The sequence below is a fragment of the Pogona vitticeps genome, chromosome 1 (assembly GCF_051106095.1).
Source record: "Pogona vitticeps strain Pit_001003342236 chromosome 1, PviZW2.1, whole genome shotgun sequence".
NCBI lineage: Eukaryota > Metazoa > Chordata > Lepidosauria > Squamata > Agamidae > Pogona > Pogona vitticeps.
Window position 1 is genome coordinate 87,070,607 of NC_135783.1, and position 14,351 is coordinate 87,084,957.

Consider the following 14,351-nt stretch of genomic DNA (forward strand, 5'->3'; position numbering starts at 1 on the left):
CAGAGGAATTATGACCTTAATACTGCAGAGTTGGATCTGACCTTATGGATCATGGAGTCCAGTCCCTGTCAAGGTGGCACAGTGGAGAACCGAACTCCCAACCTCTGGCTCTGATACCTAAACCACTGAGCTATCCAGCAGTTCTAGGATGAAGTCTACATGAGATTCAGCGCAGGTTGCCTACCTTGTCTGTTTAGCTCTAAAAGAGCGGCTGCTCTTTTGTTTTTCATGAGTGTGGTTCTAGGTAAAGAAATGTCCAATTCAATTTTTTACAAATTTTACCTTTGCTCATGTGGCTCCTTTGGGGATTATTTTAGCATGCCTCCAAATGCTGGATAAAGAACAGTCCATCAAAATGGAATCAGTCCACATTTACATGTTCCCTCTTCAATTTGTCAACGCAGTGGCTGAAATCCAGTACAGTATTAAGTTGCAACCAGAGTAGGCCCACTGAATCAATGAAATGTTGACTCATTAAATTTCCACTGTCTCAATGGGCCTACTCCAACTGGGACTTCCTACTGAATTTTAGTCCATATTATACAATCCTCATTCTCCACCATGTCAAACTCACAGACCCTAACCTCCAAGAACAGCCAGGGAACAGAGAGGGAGGAGGATGCCAGAGTTGTGATATTGAGGAGTCCAAAACAATCCATTTATTCTTTAGAAGTACATTTTGTTTGTCCATAAAGCAATTGTAGATCTCCTGTACAATATACATGATGAAGACTTTTGCTGAACATACTAAAATATCTACTATATCTATATGGGCATATATTGCTCATTAGTCATTAATGCAACCCTGTATTAAATTCTGGCCCACATCAGTAGCTTCCTGATAAAAGTTCATAACAAACAAACGAAATCCCAAACAGCGATAAAGGTTACGGCCACATCTCCTCCCCCTCAAATTACAACCCCAGGTCGAAGCATTTCGGTTGGGCACCGGGTGTAAACAAACATTTTCTGACAGTGCTGAAGGCCTATGAAGGGGCGGGCGGGAGCACGATATTGCGGGTGGGGGGCGGGCTGCGAGCTTTCCTCAGGCCTGCGAGGCAACCAAATGCAGGTCTTTGCCTGCCCCTTTTCCCGGGGGAATCATGTCGTGATTGCATCCCTCGGCACAAGAAGCGATGAGTTCCACCGCCCGACCCAGCCCGGAGGGAACCGCCGTGGCCACACCCACAGCGCCGGAGCCTGCCCGGCCTCGCCTCCGGGCAAGCAGCCCCCGGGCCCGTGCGGGAGACAAGCTTCCCCGGTTCTGGCGCGCTGGGCAGCCGGGCTCCGGAGGCCGAATGAGCCCGACCTCTACGCTTCCTCTCCGGCTGCCCGGACGGCCCTTCCCGTCTCGTCTCTCTCCTCGGGCGCACCTACAAAGCTCATTATTAGGAACGGGGGGGGGGGAGGCGCGGAGGCGACTGCAGCATTTTTACCACCGATGGCGTTTTGTGCCCCACCACCTCGCGGTTCCCAATGCTCCCAATTTGGGGGGGGGCTTCTAAAAAGCAGACAGGCGACTACCCCGCCCCCGAAGGCTAGTCGAGAAGGGGGAAAAACCCACCTAATAGTAAGCTCCTATAGGAGAAGGAGGGAGAGCTGCTCGCTTCAGCCCAGAAGCGGGCATTTCTGGCCGGCGGTGGCCCCCCCGGGCAGGTTCTTCGCCAAGATGCCCCCAAGGAGATCTTCCCACGAGCCCCGGCAACTTCCAGCCTCGGCAAGAGTCGGGGCAGCAGAGAGCAAGCCAGCCCCCGGCCGGACCTACAACCGCAGCCCCGCCGGAGGAGAAGGGCTTGCGCGCTTCCCGGCTGCCGCAGCGCCTGCGGATTTTCCGGCCATCCAAAGCCTGCCGCCTCCGGTCGCCCGCTGGCGAGGCAAGGACAAAAGCCGCTGCCGCCGCCGCCGCCACAGCATGGTCCCGCAAGCGGGGGCAGGCAGACACACGGCCGGGGGCGCGCCCGCCCGCGCAATACAGGCACGCAGACGCACCCCGCAGCCGCCCTCCCCTTCCCGCCCCTCCCCGGCTCGGCCGCCAAATCCCCCAAGAATCCGCTTCTTCGCCGGAGCCAGCTACAGCACCGCTCCCCGCTCGGCCTCCCTCCCTCCCAGCTGAATTAGGGCCGCCGACTCCGGCGGAGCCGTGTGACCCTCGCTGCCCCCCCACACCATTCCCCCCCCGCCACAGAGGAAGGAGCACTTTCACAAGAGGAGACGAGCAAAAAGGGAGGACTTTTCAAGAGCTCGCCGTCAAAAATGAGAGCAAAACCAACCAACTTTCTTTTTTCTTGTCACCCAGAGCCGGCTGTGTGGCCGGAAGGTCTAACAGAGATTTCAATTGGTAATTAATTAATCGCCTTTTGTCATTAATACTTCATGCTTTACAGGCGTGTAGTACATATTATGCCTTTATCATTGGCTTCCACAGAAGATGGAGTTGGGAGAGAACCCGCACCTTCGCCCGTGCTAACTGGATTACAATTCCCATCAACCTAAACTATTGGCTGGAGTCAGTAGGAGCTGACCATATCTGGAGGGTTATTTCTCCTTTTTTAGAGCTAATACATCATCGTCTCTTAGGTTTTGCTGAAATTACTGTATGTCGCTTTCTTTAGTTTTTAGTACACTTTTCCCGTTCTAGCCAAGGTCCCAGCTGCAGAACCCAGAGGAAGTGCCATTTTTGTTGTTGTTTATTCGTTTAGACGTGTCAGACTCTTTGTGACCCCATGGACCAGAGCACACCAGGCCCTCCTGTCTTCCATTGCCTCCCGAAGTTGGGTCAAATTCATGTTGGTCGCTTTGATGACACTGTCCAACCATCTCATCCTCTGTCGTCCCCTTCTCCTCTTGCCTTCACACTTTCCTAACATCAAGGTCTTTTCCAGGGAGTCTTCTCTTCTCATGAGTTGGCCAAAATATTGGAGCCTCAGCTTCAGGATCTGTCCTTCCAATGAGCACTCAGGCTTGATTTCCTTTAGAATGGATAGGTTTGATCTCCTTGCAGTCCAGGGGACTCTCAAGAGTCTCCTCCAGCAACACAATTCAAAAGCATCAATTCTTCAGCGGTCAGCCTTCTATATGGTCCAGCTCTCACTTCCATACATCACTACTGGAAAAACCATAGCTTTGACTATTCGGACTTTTGTTGGCAAGGTGATGTCTCTGCTTTTTAAGATGCTGTTGAGGTTTCTCATCACTTTCCTCCCAAGAAGCAGGCGTCTTTTAATTTCGTGGCTGCTGTCACCATCTGCAGTGATCATCAAGCCCAAGAAAGTAAAATTTGTCACTGCCTCCATATCTCCCCCTTCTATTTGCCCGGAGGTGATGGGACCAGTGGCCATGATCTTAGTTTTTTTGATGTTGAGCTTCAGACCTTTTTTTGGTGTGTGTGTGTTTTTGCACTCTTCTCTTTCACCCTAATTACATGGTTCCTTAATTCCTCCTCACTCTCTGCCATCAGAGTGGTATCATCTGCAAATCTGAGGTTGTTGATATTTCTTCCTGCAGTCTTAATTCCGGCTTGGGATTCCTCCAGTCCGGCCTTTTGCATGATGTATTCCGCATATAAGTTAAATAAGCAGAGGGACAATATACAGCCTTGTTGTGCTCCTTTCCCAATTTTGAACTAATCAGTTGTTCCATATCCAGTTCTAACTGTTGCTTCCTGTCCCATGTATAGGTTACTCAGGAGATAGATAGGGTGGTCAGGCACTCCCATTTCTTTAAGGACTTGCCATATTTTGCTGTGGTCCACACAGTCAAAGGCTTTTGCATAGTCAATGAAGCAGAAGTAGATGTTTTTCTGGAACTCTCTGGCTTTCTCCATAATCTAGCGCATGTTAGCAATTTGGTCTCTAGTTCCTCTGCCCCTTCAAAATCCAGCTTGTACTTCTGGGAGTTCTCAGTCCACATACTGCTGAAGCCTACCTTGGAGGATTTTGAGCATAACCTTTCTAGTGTGTGAAATGAGTGTGATTGTACGGTAGTTGGAGCATTCTTTGGCACTGCCGTTCTTGGTGATTGGGATGTATAAAGATCTTTTCCAGTCCTCTGGCCACTATTGAGATTTCCAAACTTTCTGGCATATTGAGTGTAGCACCTTAACAGTGTTGTCTTTTAAGATTTTAAATAGTTCAACTGTAATGCCATCACCTCCACTTGCCTTGTTGTTAGCCATGCTTTCTAAGGCCCACTTGACTTCACTCTCCAGAATGTCTGGCTCAAGATCAGCAGTTCCATTTCTTAAAAATTAACATAGCGAAGAAACAATTTTTTGTCTACTTCTTCCTGCAAGAAGATGTGAGCTGAAGGTTGCCCAGGAGGCATAACATAAAATGAGGAAGCCCTTGCCCCTAATGCTAGATACTCCACAGTGGTTATAATTGTTTACTTATGCATAAAATAAATGGCACTGTCTTTTTCCCCTGATGGATTTAAACCTTATTGTTAAAAGGCACATATTCGGTATATGGTTTGGTTTGCATTACTGTGCTGAAGAAACCATGCGTGTTCAGTTTTTGTTTGTTCAAGCTATTGAAAGTGCAGCGCTTTGAGTAAGGAAAAATATAAGGGAAATTATCTCTAAACAGTTTTTCAGAAGTCTGTTTCAGTAACAACAAAAATGAAAGTATTGTGGCACAAACATGTTTATTTCAGGGTGAGCTTTTGTGAATTATAATTCGCTTCTTCAGACATGCCTTGTCAGAGTTGTTGAAGTTTTCCTTGAGCTGAAGATGGCAAAAGAAGGCCCAGATCCTCACAGAGTTGAATTATCCTTGTGTGTTTGGTGGGATGGAGGAAAGAATGGTTGTCTAGGTGGAGACTTATAAATAGAGACTCTTACTGTCTGCAGAACCTTCTCTGTGCTCGGAGGAACTATCTTCTAAGTATTCCAGAGCTGGGACTTGGCACTAGAAACCCCTTCTAAAGTGTTTGCATCCTTCCTGCTGCAGCTTAGGTTCTGTTCCCAGAACGGATGCAGCACACAACTAGTTCCACCCATGTCAAAACACAGATAAAATAAGATAGTACATTTGCTGTCAGAGGGAGTGTGACTGCTTATTTTATAACAGACCTTGAAAGAGGAGGGAGGGAAAGCAAGGTTTTTTCCAGGATCGGTTTTGTATTTCCTCTTCATTCCTTTCTTGGATACATCTTCTCTGTTATATATATTTCTAATAATAACAGAGATGGCTTTCCAAGGTTAGATTGTGTCCTGAAGAAAGAGGAGTGTAGCAGAGAGGAACTGTTGGAAAAATATGGTGGTCCAGTCCATGTGTACTTTTAAGAGAAGTGAGAAACTGAAATTGAAACATTTTGATAGGTGTGGCTTATCATTCAAGGAGGAGGAAAAGCTGAACCTGCTGAAAGCTGGATCTACATGTTGTGTGGAGCCCAGGAACTGTTTCCAACTTCACGCTGGAAATTACTCTGGAATAAGCTCGTTACTACTTTACAGGGTATAAGTAGGATGTCTGGGAGCAGGACGTGGGATGGGATACTCTCTGTCCAAGTATTTACCATCAACATATCTCAAGTGACTCGTGCACTTCGGTCCAAATATAAAGGTAGTGCCTCACCATGCAAGAGCTGGAAGCAGAGAGAGAGAGAGAGAGATTATTATTATTATCAAGTTTCTTTTGGCCTAATGAGGACTAAGGCTACATCTTGGCCATAGAGTCCATAAGTGGAAGAGGGAATGGGGCAGAGTATCCAGCCAGCAATGAAAACTGACAAGATATGAAATGAGGGTTGTCAGCCTTATTTTTACAGGCATAATTCAATTTCATGAGAAGATAGAGCAGAGATTCTTGTAAAACAGTAAGTAAATTAGTTTTAGTTAGTCTCTTCATATGTTAAACAGCACACATCTCTGTTATCTTTATTCACAGAGGCCTTCAATTTTCCTACTATCCTATTGTTGTTTTCAAAAGATATCTGGCACACATAAATTTAGTTCAGTTTTTTTCCTACCAATTATCTCCAACAGCTTGAAAAACATTTATCTGTTGAATTTCTGTTTTTCTGGCTGCCCTTAAAGAATAAGAATAGAGCTATTAAGCAATAGATTGACAAGTCTATGAACATTTATACCGAACAGTACCTGTGTGTCTTTAAAAGTGTCTCAAGATTGTTGTTTCTGTATTAAACCTATGTATAAACTTGTATAAACCTATGTTTATATAGCACATTACCTTGCTATAGGCCTACAGTCAGTATCACACCTAAGGTCATGCTTGCTGTCTTCTATACGTAAACAAACATATAATGTTAGAAACTGTGGATTTCGGCTAAGTGATCTCTCAGGGTCCCATTTGGTTTTTTTTTATTAAAATACTTTTACCCTTCCTTTCTTCTTAAAAAAAAAAGACCCAAGATGATTTACATCACTAAAAGACAATATTTAGAAGCTAAAAAGAAGAGTACAAATATTAAAAGGATCAAACAAATGTCACAATAAAATGGTTTTAAAAAAAATCAGCACCAAGAACACATTCAAAAGCAGCAAGGCACAGCAATCCATTTAGCAGGTCTGGAATGCAATTGTGTGTTGACAGAAGGCAGCTGTCAAGATCACGTGACTTCCTTGTTGCAACATGGCTAAAAGTTCATGTTAAGTCATGAGTGGAAATTAAAAGAACTTGCTGGCATTCGAGATCCATGTTGCAGTAGCCTGCTTCACTGACCTCTAGTGGTCAGGGCTCAACATGGGAATGGTCTTTCAAAAACAAAGGGCCCCAGGTTTCTCAATCTTGTTTCGAAAGTTTTCTTATAAACGGAAGTGGCTGAGGAAGTGGACTTATCCACGAAAGCTCACATTAAAATATAGTAGGTAGGCTTTAAAAGTGCCACAACATTTTTGTCTTCCTTATTTTTAATTTTTCTTTTGTTTTTGCTCAATGCGCAAGCACAGACTAACACGGCTACTTGAAAGTTGGAAGATTATGTTTTACTTTTTAAAGGAGATAGAAAAACGTTGTTGCAACTTCAGGCGTGTATCATTATTACAAAACTTCTAACAGGTTTAATTTATGAATCAGCTGGTTTCCTTTACCCTGGTGGTAACATTGATATGCAATATCTAACTTAGCTGAATAGCATTTGTCAGTTTCCCTGGTGGTCTAGTGGTTAGGATTCGGCGCTCTCACCGCCGCGGCCCGGGTTCGATTCCCGGTCAGGGAAAGTTAATTTTATTACCTTACCTACCAATTACAGAAATTAATGTATTTTATAATACTTGCATGGTAACAGGTATTAATAAAACAGGCCGCCACAGCTCTCGTGTATGTGTTCCCAGAAAAAGGTGGCACTGGGTTTAGTGGGATTTACCCCCACTTAACGGATGGGACTGGGTCTTAAGCTCCCCTTCACGTGAGTACTGTATGGGGAAGCGGAAGGGAAGTCCGCTCTTGTTCGGTTTTCTACCAGTCCTAGGCACTGGTGGGGATGTTTTTTGTCAGGCAACCACCCCTGTTGGGAGTCCTAGCAGAGATGTTTGTTCAAGCTATTGAAAGTGCAGTGCCTTGAGTAAGGAAAAATATAAGGGAAATTTTCTCTAAACAGTTTTTCAGAGAAGTATGTATACTAGTCTGTTTCAGCAACAACAAAAATGAAAGTATTGTGGCGCAAACATGTTTATTTCAGGGTGAGCGTTTGTGAATTATAACTCGCCTCTTCAGACATGCTTTGTCAGAGTTGTTGAAGTATTCCTTGAGCTGAAGATGGCAAAAGGCGGCCCAGATCCTCACGGAGTCGTCAGCCTTCCCCTTGGTCTTTCTATGTCACTGTTTAGATTTTGCTTTGGGGACAAAAAAACAACAAAAACACAGCAGCCTCTGGCGCTTAAAGGTGGACTCGGGATTATTGTGCCCCAAGGTTGTTCTAGCCTGGAAGCTGGTCTAGCGATCTCTCTTCTGAGGGGTTTTTATGTCTCCATTAGCCGTTTCGTGGACAGGCAACTCTTGTAGCGATTAAAGATTTCTCTCTTCCCCCCCCCCCCGCATCCCCCATCGAGGCCCGAGTTAGAAAGAGCAGGAATTCCGGCCGTCTGAGTTGCCTTTGAGGACCGGCGCCCGTGGCGCTTTTAAGTCGCAGCAGCGATGATCCAGTTCTGCCATTGATCTCTCATGCTTTTCCTGGGAGCCCCCGCGCCGATTTCGCGCTGCCTTCCGAAGTGATCCCGGAAGTACACTTTCCTACGAGTTAAAAGGTCTCATTTTTTTAAAAAAAAATTGCTCCACGTTTCCTTTAATGCGTTAAGAAATTGAGTCCGCTCCTCCTGCTGACAGGGGGTTCCAGTACCGAGAAACGGGCGCTCAAACAATAAGAACCCTTTAGCCCTCCCCTCGATGTTGGGGCTCTAACTCCCAGAAACGGGGTTATGGAATTTGTCGTCCAAAACATTGGGAGCGGTTAATAGTTTTCCCTCCCCAGATTTAAACTGCAGAAGAAGGCAGATTCCTTCATCGGCCCCCTTTTAAATCCAAGCGTCAATAGTGACAAGCGGTGTGTGTGTGTTTGTGTGCCTTCTTTATTAACGAGTCGGGAATTGGCGTCTCCGCTCTGCAGGCGAGCCGCTGTGGGCTAGTTGGGAAAGCCTCTAAGCACAGGAAACGAAAATATACTCGGGCCAGTTTGCACTGGTAGATTTAGGAAGAAGAAACCAATAAAAGCTCTTCACTTAAACAAAAAAAGAAGTAAGCTGTAAACTGTCGTCTCCCTGGTGGTCTAGTGGTTAGGATTCGGCGCTCTCACCGCCGCGGCCCGGGTTCGATTCCCGGTCAGGGAAGCTTTGTTTTGCCCAACTTGAACCCACGAAATAATGGGGTAATATTTGGTCCTCTCTCTCTCTCTCTCTCTCTCTCTCTCTCGTTTTATACTTGTAACAAGTACTTCTTTTAAACGAAGTACTTCTTTTAAAAGGCAAAGAAAGACTAAAAATAAAAAAGGAGGGGGGGTGATACTCCACTCTATTGCACGTTTATTTTCTTTTTCTCCCACCATGTTATAACCGTGATTTAGATTCTGCGTGGTTTTTGAAGACCGTCAGAAATCTGTGGGTGCAGATATTCCATTTAGCATTCACCATCCCCACAGCCCCTCACCTCCTCGGTCGCTGTTCAGCAGCAGCCCGCTGAGGGGCTATCCTAGTGAGATTTACTGATTTTTTTTGGGGGGGGGGAAAGAGATGCCGCCTTTCGTGACTGGTAAAAATTTTAGGCAGAATAAAACATTGCACTATGAACGCGAGCTTCCCCCCCCCCCCGGCTTTCGGGAGTTTCCCCCACATCACTTCGTGCAAGGCTCCTGTGAGTGAAGACCAGGCTGCCTCTTGTCTCGCTGTGGCCGTGGCGGTCGGTTGCTATGTTGTGAGAAAACAATGGCCCCTCACAACGGGACAATTCCGTCGTAATCCGCTGGTGCTGAAGATCCAGGAACGGGGCGGCCTGCCCTTTTCTCACCCGCTTTTCGTCGTAGTTGGACGTCTGAGTTTCTCACGTACAGTATCTCACCCACTTTTCTGGAGTTCCACACAGCAGCCGTGCCCGGCGATGCCTGGGTTTCTGAAAACAGAGCTACAGGCATTTAAACTTCCTGGTAAGGGACCTGAACTTGGAAACGTTGCTTTTCCCACTTTGACGAGGCGATTCTGGGACCGGCAGTCCTCAAAATATTTTCAGGCTCTGACAGGAACTCTTTCAGGCCCTATATCCTATCTAGTGCAGTCCTGCTAGATCCTAGTTAGGTACTGACCAGATCATGGTTGTTCAACATGAAACACTGGTGGTATTTTAGACGTGAGCATAGGGCTGCAGTCCATAAAAACTCACACCAATGGAACTTTTTACTTTAGACTCTCTGACCAGAACGCTGTGTTTTACACACAGTCTCCATCACATGCTGCTGCTTCTGGCACCTAGTGGACAAGATGCCAGGGCACTACTCCGTTGCCCAGTTGGGCTTGTGACCAGGCCTGTAACCAAGACATGCCTCACCATTTCGTCCATCAGCTGCAATTAATTAGCACTGGAATCCCACTGGTGTTTTGCAGACACCAGTAGGATTTGGGCTTTTGCTGCAACAAACTGTCAAAGCTGCTCTCCCTGTAAATTTGTGTGTTAAATAGGTCTATGCATATCATCAGATTTGCTTTGCATGCATACCATACTGGGTCAAGTCACTGGTCTATTTACTGTGGGAGGACCTGTGTATATATGGGATTAGTATCAGACCTTATCCAGTCATGCAGTTCATGCAGATCTTTGTGTTTGTTGTTATGTTTTTGCCTATTTTACCTTTATCTATTTATTGGACTTCCATGCTGCCCAGTTAGTGTAAAGTACTATTCCGGGCGGTTAATAAACAATAAGGTAAAATAAAAGAACAAATCAAAAAGTAACAACAAAACTAAAAATACAGAAATAAACAAATAAGTACATAATATCTTACTTTTCAGGTTTGCTGTGAGAATAATGTGGAGACAGGAAAAGAATAACATAATACTTTTCCTGTTTATCCTGCCTTCATTTCCCTCATTTCCTCCCATTTCTTTTGTTCTGAATTCAGTTTTATTTATAAGTTGAAATCTCAGAGCAGTTTACACATGTTAAGTACCATTTTAAGAATAAGGTAAAGAACATTGTGAATAAATAAAGAATATGTAGTACTAATATCAACAACATTTTGTTGAAAAGGCCTTGCAGAGAAAAATAAAATATTGGCAAGTATCAAGATTGCCCTGCTGTTAGGACATGGTGAGGTGTTGACTCAGGAAACTGCTGATGCCATGAAAACACAACAAATTGTTTTATTGTTGTATTATTACAGATAGGGCAGGGGGGCTATTTTTCCTTATTGGCCAAAACAGCTCTGTTAGCATTTAGTGCTATCCAGCTTGACATGAGGGTCGGACACCATTTAGTGGCCAGGCAGCAATATATATTGGGCTGGCTGAACAATCGAACAGGCAAACTTCTCCAGACAGGGTGTTTCACTTGAGGCATTGGTCCTGTGGAAGCCTGTGAGGCACTCATATACTTTCTCTTGTGTGTTCCATCTCCAAATGACAACCACCCCAAACCCCTTGCACTAAGTTTTAGGTGGCCGTTTCAACTTGGGAACAGAGGCACCAACCCAGCCACAGAGCCAGTGTTCCTTTTATACTGTTGCTTTAACACCGTTAGCCTTGTCTACTTTGGTGACACTATACAATCAAATAAAATCAAATATGATTGTATTTGATTGTATTTTATAATGTTTTATTCTTCTAAAATTCCTCTAAAATTGGTGCTGTTGAATGCCAGGTCTGTGTCCAATAAGGCCCAGGTAATTTACGACCTTATCCTGGAGGAGGATGCAGACCTGGCATGCATAACCGAGACGTGGATTGGCGGGGAGGGGGGTCCTCCCCTGGCTCTCGTCTGTCCACCCGGTTATGCCGTCCAACACCAGGGTAGACTGGAGGGGTGGGGGGGGAGTAGCCATTGTTTACAAATCCATCTTAGAGGTTACCAGGAGCTCCTCGGTGGTAAGGCTGGGTCTAGAGGCACTCCACGTGTTGACAGGGGCCAGGGATGGTATTGGGATTTTGCTGGGTTACTGCGCCCTCTGCAACCCAGCCACTTCCCTTCCGGAGCTGGCTGACTTTGTCTCCGCGGTACTGTTGGGATCCCCGAGGCTTTTGGTCTTGGGAGATTTCAACGTGCATGCGGGGGCAGAGGTCACTAGGCCAGCTCTTGAGTTCCTGGAAACCATGGCTTCCTTAAACATGTCCAACACATCATCGTCCCCATCCACGTGGGTGGCTATACGCTGGACCTGGTTTTTTCCACCAATTGGAGCGAGCGTGAGCTGATGGTGACTGACCTCGTGTCAGTCCCCTTGCCATGGTCAGATCACCATCTGGTAAAATGTAACCTCGCAGTGGCTCTCCCCCCCTCGCAGGGAGCAGGGACCTATTTCTATGGTCCACCCTCGAAGACTACTGGATCCTGTTGGATTCCAGGATGTCATGAGAGGGGTTACGGTGGACTTGGCTGGCGCTCCTGTCGAGGCTCTGGTTAGCAGCTGGTCCACCGCTGCCACTAGGGCTGTAGACACGATCGCACCTAAATGCCCTCTCCTGCGTAGGGCTCGGCCAGCGCCCTGGTTTAAACGGGACCTCCAAGCACTGAAGCATATGAGGAGATGGCTAGAGTGTAGATGGAAAAAAACCCCAACGGATTATAACTGGATAGCTGTCAAGGTCGCTACTAACCTTTACCTGTCTAAGGTAAAGGCTGCTTGTCGAACATACTTCGCTAACCGGATAAGCGAAGCTTCAAATCAGCAGGCGGAATTATTCCGTATAGTGCGCGACCTATCCGGAATTGGCCCGGGTAGGCCTCCCCTTAGTTTCTCACCAGACCAATTTGCAGCCTTTTAAAAATCTAAAGTGGAAGGAAAAGACACGAAACTGGGCCTTCTCGGCAGTGGCTCCTCGCCTCTGGAATAATCTCCCTCCTGAGAGCTGCGTGGCCCCTACTTTGGGCACTTTTAAAAGTCAACTAAAAACATGGCTATATATTCAGGCCTTCCCTCCAGCTAACACTTGATTTTCTCTTGTTCTCCCTTATTTATTTTTGTTCTATTTTTGTATTGTGCATGTTATAAATATGATTTATGTAACTTTTTATTATTTTATTGTTTATATTCATTGGAAGATGCCTAGACTGGCCTTTTAGGCCAGATGGGCGGGGTATAAATCACAAACAAACAAACAAACAAACAAACAAACAAACAAACAAATAAATAAATAAATAAATAAATAAATAAATAAATAAATAAATAAATAAATAAATTCTTTGTAAGCAGCCCCAAGTAGACTCTGTCTAGAGGGGCAAGGTATAAATCGAATAAATAAATAAATAAATAAATAAATAAATAAATAAATAAATAAATAAATAAATAAATAAATAAATAAATAAATAAATAAAAATCATGTGACATACGTAGCACTAACTGGTGGTATACCTGGATGTAAAATCTTGTGACTATTACCTATAAAATATTAATAGGATATATGTAAATGAAAAAGTTTTTTTTGTTTTTTATTTTTAATCCCCAAAGGAATAAAAAATTTGAACAGCTAAAGATAAAATATAAGAACAATTACAATCATAATCCTTTACTGCTGTTCTTTATAAAATTCAAACACTTTCACTGTTCTGTGTATATTATTGTAGCAAGCGCATTTGGGGCAGCTAGCATCACAACTTCCATAGTACTGTACATGTTGAGGGGCATAGAGTACACTGACATAAGTGTGAAGTAGCCTATTTGCTAGGAACTGTGTCAGTGAGAAAATCTCATTTTCTTAGGTTTGCCTTGGTTCTGCCAGCTCCAATCTATCGTCTATTAAGTAATCCAGTTCTCTTTGTAACTGGAGGCTAGAATTTCATAGAGTTTCATCCATTTTAAGAAGTTGGTGATTCTTTCTTTCCATGTTGTAATCCTGGCATTCTTTTTAGGATTTACAGAGGTTCTGGGGCTGGGTGGGAAATCCCTTGATTTTAACCTGGGAGCGGCAGGATGGTAGCTGAAAAGTAGATGTGCATTTGATGTGGGTGCTTTGAATGTTAGCTGCTATTGCTCTCAGTATGTCACTGAGTGCAATGCCTGCAAGATTTTATCTGTGGGGTTGGCTTCAGCTTTAATAAGGTCTCACTTTTATTCACACCTTCTTCACAAAAAAGACCACTCTCATTCCTCCTTCCAATCTCTACTTAATTCATGTCTTTTATTTAGCTCACAATTTAACTCACACCCTATATACAAAACAGAACCTCTTCAGTCAGGAGTCATGCAGATCAGTCAGTTCACAGTTCCGTTCATAAAAACTCTTTCACAGAGCCTTCAGTAACCTATACAGTATTTGCCTGTTTTTCAGGCATAGATATATGGAGAGGTGGTCTTTTGGTAATAGGAGTCCAAAGAGTTAGGACTTACTGATTAAAGTCAACAGTTTAAATTGGAAAGTGCACTGGCAGCTAGAGTACGCATTTGAGTCCTTCCATCTTCTACTGACAATATATATTAAGTTTCCCATTCCCTTCAACTCACATATACATGGCCACATTTGTACTGATTGAAGTTTCTGAAGCATCTTCAAAGGCAGCTCAACACTGAATGCATTACCTTAATCCATTTGCAAAATTATAGGCACATGGATAAGAGAGGCTAACTTCTCATACTCCAAAGAAAATAAAGTTGGAGAATGTTTTAGAGAGTTGCTTTTTATAGTCCAAAAAGCTACCTATTGGAATAACCCTGGTGGCACAATGAGGCGCTTTCCCAACACCACCTTTTTCAGCCCA

The 14,351-nt window shown here is 44.6% G+C and overlaps 1 protein-coding gene and 2 non-coding genes across 9 annotated transcripts in view; 2 read left to right on the forward strand and 1 right to left on the reverse strand.

Moving 5' to 3' along the window:
* The window catches only part of NCOA7 (nuclear receptor coactivator 7), a 95,961-nt gene extending 94,235 nt beyond the window's left edge, over positions 1–1,726 (reverse strand). For 4 of the 7 annotated variants that reach the window (XM_072997063.2, XM_072997050.2, XM_072997055.2 and 1 more), the window contains exon 1: positions 1,565–1,704. The gene's annotated coding sequence lies outside the window, so the exon portion shown is untranslated. Of the gene's footprint in view, positions 1–1,564 lie in introns of all 7 variants that reach the window. The other 3 variants (XM_078383381.1, XM_072997040.2, XM_072997047.2) reach the window with 2 other exon arrangements.
* A 5,381-nt stretch (positions 1,727–7,107) lies between these two features.
* Positions 7,108–7,179, forward strand: TRNAE-CUC (transfer RNA glutamic acid (anticodon CUC)). The gene has a single exon. It is a non-coding gene; the product is annotated as a tRNA-Glu (tRNA).
* Positions 7,180–8,713: 1,534 nt separating this feature from the next.
* On the forward strand, positions 8,714–8,785 carry TRNAE-CUC (transfer RNA glutamic acid (anticodon CUC)). Its single transcript has one exon. It is a non-coding gene; the product is annotated as a tRNA-Glu (tRNA).
* The last annotated feature ends 5,566 nt before the right edge of the window (positions 8,786–14,351 follow it).